Raw genomic sequence first — 9,103 nt, 5'->3', positions numbered from 1 at the left:
TTGTGCAATTACCTTCCCTCTCTGCCATGTGTTACCCACAATTTCACCTAGGATTTCCTTCCGTTCTCCTTTCCCCTGAATCTCACCAGCATTATCATCCTGTCTGATGCCAACAACATAAGGTTACTGGAAAGAACAGAGGCCTTGCTGTCATGTTTAGATTCAATCACTTGTGACCTTGAGCAAGTTACTTAATTACATTGAGCCTTGGTTCTCTAATCTATAAAGTGATAAAAACAGTACCTCCCCATAATGGATATGAGGACTATCTAAGACAATTGTTATGAGAAATGCCAAGTGAAAGCTTTTGTCTTTCCAAGGCCTTCAGAGAGAGTGATAACACCCCATCTGTGCCCCCAGGACATCCCCCCCACCCCACCCCCCCACCCCAGGCTAGTTCTTGCAACGGGCATTGCACTTGTCTCTCCCATCACTCAGGGAACTCTTCGAGTGCAGGGCTTTGTCTTATTCATCTTCATACCCCGGATCCTGGCTCAGTGTCTGGGACATGGTAGATGCCCAATAAATATTAAATGAATGCTGTCTTACCCATTTCCTATTTGATCATGAGAAGGGCTGGGAGAGAAAGAATTGAGCTGCAAAAGAAAATAGGAGGAAGAGGTTTGGGGCCCGGGAGACTGGCTGGTATGGATGTGAGCCGCCAGCGCAGCAGTTGCGCAAGGGTGGGAAGGATTGTGTGGAAAGCTGATTTGTTAGCATATGGATTGTTGAGTTCTCCCACAGGCCCAGCTCATTAGTTTACTTGGTACACAAAGCTGAACAGAGCCCAGGGGAAAGATAATTCACTCAACAACATTCACTCTTTTTTCCTCTCTTGTTTATCTTAGTTGCTGGTGCTCGTGTCATATCTTTTAAGTTTCTTTCACTGAATGCCTTTTTGCTTTAAATCTTTAAGTTATTTTTTTCCTTCCTGTCCTGGAGATATACAAACCAGAGCCAATAAAATAAGAGCTCTCTTTTTCCTTCACAGCTCTGAAAGCTTTACATAAGTGTTTCTTCACTTCTATTTTATGGCCAGGACCAGATGCAGAAGTGCTAAAATATTTTGATAAGAGCTGTCCTGGCAGTACTTCCTGCTTTTACAGCTATCCAGAGGGAGAGAATTAGCTAGGAAGTCAGCCCACATAGACAGGAGAGAGAGAAGCTATGAAATCTCTCTTAACTAACCGAGATTCTCAATTAGTTTCAAAAATCAGTTGGATGATGAGAGAAATAAAATGTTTAGGCCATACTGCTCTCAAAATGAAAAATGGTAAATAAATTTGAAGGCCATAGTAATTCCTAGTATTTATTGGGGTGGGTTCCTTCAAAGTTTATAAAATGCCTTTATATACAAACATATCCTGAGACCTCAAGTTAAATACACACTTCCCGATCCCATAGTACCTATAAGGTAAGAATATTAGTATCCCCATGGAACAGTTGAAAATAAGGCCCAGAGAGGTTAAGTGGCTTGCCCAAGGTCACATAGCTGGTCAGTGGTGATGCTGGTATTTAACCACTATACTCTACTGCCTCCCATCTGTTTCGCAGAGAAAAAGTCTGAGGTGCAGGGAAGTCAGGTGAGTTGCACAAGATCACATAGAACAGGAAGCAGGAGGGCATCATTCCTTTCTTTCCCCACTCTGCAATGGGATCATCACCTCACTCTCAGCCGTGCATTTGCCTCATATTCTTTTCCATCTTATAACTTTCCCTTCATTCTGCCCATTCTTTTGTTTCACTTCATTCCACCTCATTCTGCCCTCTTCATGTCCTTTGGGGGCTCTGTTTTCATCCCTCCTTCTGTGACTGTGTTTTCATCCCTCCACACATGTGACTGTGTTTCAGCTGATGTGCCTGGGTCCTTAGCATGTGCCAGGGGCCAGTCCACATGCATACAAATATTAACTCACTTTTATTCCCCACAGCAAACCTATTAAGCAGACACTGTGATCATCCTTATTTTACAGATGAAAAAATCAAGTCACCTTACCTTCCCAAGATCACACAGCTAATAGGTGAAATAGCCAAGATTCAAGCCTGAGCAGTCTGGCTTCAAAGCCCCATCCTAAATCATTTAGCTACAGCTGCTTCTCATTTGGGCCTTGACTGTACCTATATCTGTCCTTCAGGATATGTTCATACCTAGGTTTGCCTAGACATAGACGCCCTGGATAACTTTGTTTTCTACTCCTTTCAATCTACCTGTCGTGTGAATTTAGACAGTGTGAGCTGGGAAGTGGCTTTGGAGAAAGGAATTCTGTATGGGATACAGCTGAGATGAAATTAAAATTCATGGTTTCTGAGCCTTAGTTCAGGATTCTATTTATTCATTAGTTTGTGCATTCATCAGCCTGATGTTGCCTGCTACCTACTTGAGAAATAGCAGCAAAAACTAAACAATTAAGCTACTTAAAGGATGGTTCATAATGATAAAATAAACTGTTTGTTGAATAGTTCATATGTTTGCAGCTATAGGAAACATGTCATTTTCCAAAGGGAGAGAGGAATTTAGCCTGACAGAAGGGAGGATAACCAACATGGGAATAGGTAATAAAATAAGAATTCTGAATCCAATTTCCTTTGGTGACACATATTTGATTGTAATCATCTAAACCAAATGGCTGAAACCCAATTAAAGCCAGATCAGCTAAATTTTGCCGTGTGTTTGCTTATGTAAGTATCTTCCTTCATCTGCCACTGGACTAAAAGCTCCTTGCATATGGAACTGAAGGTTACTCATCTTGGCCTCCCCCAGAATGCCTGGCACAGTGTCTGGCACATAGAAGGTGCTCAATAAATGTTTATTGAATTGAATTAAAAAGAAAACATTCACTGCTTATCAATTCTACACTCACCCCAGAAGAAAAAAAGAATGAATGTGATGTTATGCCCTATTAAGTGCAAAAATGAAAACAAATACCATCTCAAGGATGTTAATTTAAGAATATGGGGATCCTGGGGCTTCCCTGCTGGCGCAGTGGTTGAGAATCTGCCTGCCAATGCAGGGGACACGGGTTCGAGCCCTGGTCTGGGAAGATCCCACATGCCACGGAGCAACTAGGCCCGTGAGCCACAACTACTGAGCCTGTGCGTCTGGAGCCTGTGCTCCGCAACAAGAGAGGCTGCGACAGTGAGAGGCCCGCGCACGGCGATGAAGAGTGGCCCCCACTCGCCGCAACTAGAGAAAGCCCACGCACAGAAACGAAGACCCAACACAGCCATAAATAAAATAAATAAATAAAGTGTAAAATTAAAAAAAAAAAAAGCCTCCTCACTGCGCTCCCTATCTGTGGTCCTTCTCCATTTCGTCATATAATAATGGTCTTAGCTCCTATGTGCCAGGAACTGGACTAAGCATTTAAAAAAAAAAAAAGAATATGGGGATTCTGAAATGAAGTCTCTCCGCAATGAAGAATTGCAAGCAAAGCATTTTCTATCTCAAGGTTTACTGTAACAATACCACACAATAGTCCAAAGCCTTTCTATTTTAATTCCAAATTTTCCAAGATCAAAGAATAAAAAACTCTCTAAAAAACACAAATAATCACTCATTATATTTGATCTCAATTTAAAGTTTGTCTTTTAACCTACTTATATTTGAGGTAGAAGAACATGGGAATTAGAAATAGGCTTGTTAATTTTTCTGGATATGTTCAGGGTTTTTTTGGCGGGGGGAGAAGTATGTAATATCCTTATCCTTTCCACTGTCAGAACCAATTGTGTGAGACACACGGGGGTCAGGCAAATGTAAATCAAAAATTAAATCTTTCTTTCTTTCTTTATTTCATTGAAGTATAGTTGATTCACAATGTTGTGTTGGTTTCTGGTGTACAGCAAAGTAATTCAGCTATACATATACATTCTTTTTCATATTCTTTTCCATTATGGTTTATTACAGGATATTGAATATAGTTACCTGTGCTATATAGTAAGCCCTTGCTGTTTATCTATTTTATAAATCGTAGTTTGTATCTGCTAATCCCAAACTCCTAATTTATCCCTCCTCCCCCCGCTTCCCCCTTTGGTAACCGTAAGTTTGTTTTCTATGTCTGTGAATCTGTTTCTGCTTTGTAAATGAGTTCATTTGTGTCATACTTTAGATTCCACATATAAGTGATATCATATGGTAGTTGTCTTTCTCTGTCTGACTTACTTCACTTAGTGTGATAATCTCTAGGTTCATCCTGTTGCTGCAAATGGCGTTATTTCATTCTTTTTTTATGATTGAGCAGTCAACATAAAATCTTTATTACTCATGAGGAAGGTGTTTGGAGAAGGTGCTTAGGTCTGTTAGCGAGTGTGCTTGCTGGTACTATGACCCAGATTAAGTTTACCCACCACCCTGCTATGGCAGCCTTAGAACTGAACAGCCTCAGACCTCTGTTACAGGGCCTGCCCCTTAAAACTTATGGCAGAGTACGGGAGACTGAGTACCTGCTCCCTACAAGCATGTAGATCCCTAGGGAAGAGTGAAATGGGCTGACATAAGCACGCCCTGTTTGGTCTGCCAGATAGAAAGTCACTCCTCTTTTCCTGGAAGGGGTAAGAAAAGGGATGGAACAAAGTCTTGGAATGTTATTCTAATGGCAGTCCCTCCACACAAAATGATGAAGAGCAGCGACTAATTGTTCCCTCCAACACATAACATATTTTACAGCAGATGTACTCTATTGCCGATAACTTGTGAACAATTTGGATTTTATCTTTCAGCAGTGATTTATTGAGTCCTATGTGCCAGGCACTATACTAAAAGCTGTACAAATGTGTTGGTCAATTTGATCCTGAAAACAACCCTACAAGGGAAAGCAGTTTGGTGTTTCCTCAACAAGTTAAACTTGGAATTACCATATGACCCAGCAATTCCACTCCTGGGTATATACCCAAAAGAATTGGGAACAGGTATTTAAACAAAAATTTATACACCAATGTTCATAGCAACACTATTCACAGTAGCCAAAAGGCAGAAACAACCCAAATGTATATAAACAGATGGACAGTGAAACAAAATGTGGTATGTTGCAATGGAATATCACTCAGCCATAAAAAGGAATGAAATACTGATACGTGCTACAACATGGAGAAACCATGAAAACATTATGTTAAGTAAAAGAAGCCAGGAAAACCCACAGAGACAGAAAACTGATTGGTGGTTACCAGAGGCTAGGAGGAGGGAAGAATGGGGAGTGATTGCTTAATGGATACAGAGTTTCCTTTTGGGGTAATGAAAAATTCTTGGAAATAGATAGTGGTAATGGTTGTACAACATTGTGTACTTAATGCCACTGGACTGTACACTTTAAAATGGTTTAAATTGTAAATTGTGTTATATGCCATTTACCACAATAAAAAAATATAATCCTAGGAGGTAGGTATCATTATCCCAACGTTACAGATAAGAGGACTGAGGCTCTAAGAGAAGTCAAGGACATTGCCATCATACAGGGGATGAATCTAAGCTTTGTGTGGTCTGACTTGTTTACAATTTAAGAAAAACAATACAAAATTATGATTATAAAACTGCTAGGGTACCTCCAAAGATCTTGCAAAGGATCTTTGCAAGGGAGAACTCTGAAGCTTAAGCTTTATTAACCCCAAGGTAAATTCACATTTGCTCTCAGTAGGTAGAACTGAAAAATGAAAAAAATTAAAAACCTCTAACTCCATTTTCGATAAGAGCAAAAACATATAATACTTAGGAGTAAATTTAACAAAAGATGTGTCAGATTTCTGCACTGGAAACTACAAAACTACAAAAGAGAAATTTTAAAGGACCTAAATAAATGTATAGCTGTACTATGTTTAAGGATTGGAAGACTCAATATTGTTAAGATGTCAACTCTCCCCATATTGATCTATCAATTCAGAGCAATTCCAATCATAATCCCACCAAGGTTTTTTGTAGAAATTCTCAAACTCTCACATCTATATACAAAGAACCTAGATTGCTCAAAGCATTGCAGAAAAAGAACAAAGTTTGAGGACTTACACTGGCTTCAATACTTACAGTAAAGTTACACTATCAAGACAGAGTACTATTAGGAAAGAAAAATAAATCAATGGAACCAACTAGAGTACCCAAGAATAGACCATTTATACAGTCAAAGGCACTATTAATAGTCCAATGAAGAAAGAAAAGTGTTTTCACTGGATGATGCTGGAATAACTGGACATCTATATGGAAAAGTGAGTAGGTAGAGGTAGAATTTGTACACCTTAGGTCTGTCTGCCTCCTTCTATATCCCTTCACTACCTCTCCGCTCTCTGTTCCCACCCTTGCTCTGTCCTTGCCCTGCCTATACCCTCTCTGGCCACAGTCTTCAGAAAGGTGACTCTAAAGCTTGAGACAATGAGGTCACCGAATCAATCACAGTGCCAATTGTTTGCTAGGAAGATTAAGGGAGTAGAATCTTGACCCTGAAGGAATTTATCTGCCTTGGGTCTTGAGGGGCATGGGACCCAATTGCCTACTGTCTGAAAGGGATTAAAGAAGTCTGTCAGAATAGGAGACATTTTCACTGTCAGTCAAATGATCAAAGCCTGCTATCAGAGGTCATCCGTAGGGAGGGAGGAATTCTAAACTTGCATTCAGAATTCTTGGGTTCTGTTCTCTCTCTGCCTCTGTATGACTTTGGGTGTGTCCTTAGTTCTTCTTTGATCCTTAGTTTCCTCACCTGAAAAATGGAGATAGTAAATACCTCCTCTGTTTTACCCCATGGGTTGCCACTAAGTTCAAATGAAGTAGAATATATAAATAACCTTTGAAAACTATGAAATATTACATGATATAATTTATCACAGTTCTGTGTATACTCTTTGCAAATTGAAATGAGTAATAATATTACCTTGTCTATTTTAAATTCAAATTTTACATATCAAGTTTATTCTATAGTTATTTTTCTTGTTCTTTCTGTGTTTACAAAAGAAATCTAACATTCTAGTAATGATTCAAAATTCCTTTATAGTGCAGCTTTTGAGTCCGATAACCTGCTTTTTTTAAAATTTCATCTGTTCATTTTTTTCACTCTGAGTTTTTAAAAATTCCCCTCATTAATCAATCAATTCATTTTATTTGACAAGTTCTTATTTAGTGCCTCCTATGGGCAAGACACTGTTAAATACAAGAGGTAAATGGATGAAGAGACACAATTCCTGTCCACAAAAAGCTCAGTCTGGTGAGGATACAGACATAGCCTTAAAAAGCCAATTATGATATAATGTCATCACTGCTATAAAGGACCTGTTTATAAGTTACTGCCCTGGAGGAAGAGCATCTAAGCCTGTGGGTATCAGGGCTTCACAAAGGACGTGATGTTCCGAGTTGGCACTTAAAGGAGAAAATAGACTTTACCAAGACAGTCTAGGGTAGGTGGTAAGGGCATCCTAGTTCAGGGACACGTACCATGACATGAAACAGCATGTTGGAGAATTGCAAGAGAATTTAACGTATGTGGAGTTTAAGGTTAGAATAGGTGTGGCCAGAGAAGAGACTGGAGGAGCTGGCTGGCAGGAGCCGGGCCACGGAGGGCCTCGTAAGTCACACAAAGACAAAGTTGGGTCTTTATCATATAGATGTCAGAGTCATGGAAGGCTTCTAAGCATAGAGTAATAGGATCAGCTCTGTATTTTAGAAGGGAAAGTATGGCCAGTGGAGGGTGACGTGGGGGCCCAGATGTGGGGACAGGGGGACAGGCAGGGGTATTGAGACAAGTAGGGAGACCAGTTAAGTGGTCATTGCAATGGTCCAGACTAAACTAGACTCATAGTAATAAGACCGGTCAGTCAGACCAGAGACTGATCTGAGACTTAGTTAAGCAGCAGAACCAATAGGATTTAGCAATTAGTTAATTGAATGAAATGCATGAGAGAGAGAAACTCCGTTCTACTCCGTATTACTGATGTGACCTTGGACACAGTGCCTGACCTTTCCAATTCTCAGTTCCCTCATTTAAAAAGTTGGGATTAGTAATTCCTAATTCATAAGGTTGTTGGGAGCCTTAAAGGTGCTCAGTGTAAAGACACCTATCAGAGAGCCTTGTACAAAATAGATTTTCCACAAAGACTGGTTTTCTTCTCCGCTTCCTTTTCTTCTCCTCGGCCCACACTGCAGAAGAGCTCTCCTGAATTATGGAGACTTTGCTCTTAGAGATGCTCATGCTGGACACTGAAAATATTTGGGATTTGAGGCTTTGGGGCCAGCGTGTCTTCCCCTCATATACCTCTGGAGTTTTCATGATAAAGCAGCTTCTAGGCTGGGTGGATCATGTTTGGGGCTCATATGGCAATTCTTGTGTTCTTCTGTTATCTGAGGAAGAAATCAGCAGTTCCTAGTAAGGTTCTGGAAGTTCCCAAATGAGTTCTGACGTGTAGACCATATTCTTTGCTCCCTACCCTTTAGTTATCATTGTTCTCACCTCTATGAAACAAGCTGATGGGAGCTGGGATCCTATGGCTCTTCTAGGGGTCAACAGGGCTCTGTGTCCCTTTCCTACTCCAGCTTGGGGCCAGTGAAGGATTCTGGAATTTCCCTTCAGCCTCCATAAGATCTCCTTGCTTCCCACTTAGAGACCCCAAACTTTTCTCATTTTCCTACTGTGACAGAGGCCACCTAGGTCTTGAACATGACTTTAGGAAACACTATTCCAATCCTCCCTTTTCTCGGGTTGAGAAGAAATGGAAAAAAAACCTGCAATGCTTCCTCCTGGTGTCCTGGCTGGATGTCCAGGTGGCATTAGAGAAAGCAGCACTTGAAGAGAACAAGCTGCTGTGTGACACATCCCTGAGGAGGTGGAAGCAGATTTTTGAAAAAGTTGACTACAAAAGCTACTGCCTCGAGAGATGTTGATTGAAAGGCCTGCCGTTTTCAGAGGCTAAGATAATTAAGAATTTAAGAGCTTTCTTAAATTAAATGTTCCCTTTATTTCTGACTGGCATTGCTTGGATGTTATTGCTGAAAAGGAGGGACTTGTGGGTAACTTGATATTCTTATCCATGAATAATAATTAACTACCTCCGGCTTCCATGGTCACTAAACCAATCAGGATTTATGCGGCTCTTTTGAAAACTAGAGCAGCTCTGAAATTTTTCCTTTGTTAACCCA

Source organism: Eschrichtius robustus, chromosome 3 (assembly GCF_028021215.1).
Source record: "Eschrichtius robustus isolate mEscRob2 chromosome 3, mEscRob2.pri, whole genome shotgun sequence".
NCBI classification, from domain to species: domain Eukaryota; kingdom Metazoa; phylum Chordata; class Mammalia; order Artiodactyla; family Eschrichtiidae; genus Eschrichtius; species Eschrichtius robustus.
The sequence above is the reverse complement of the archived record's forward strand: the minus strand, read 5'-3'. Positions refer to the sequence as shown.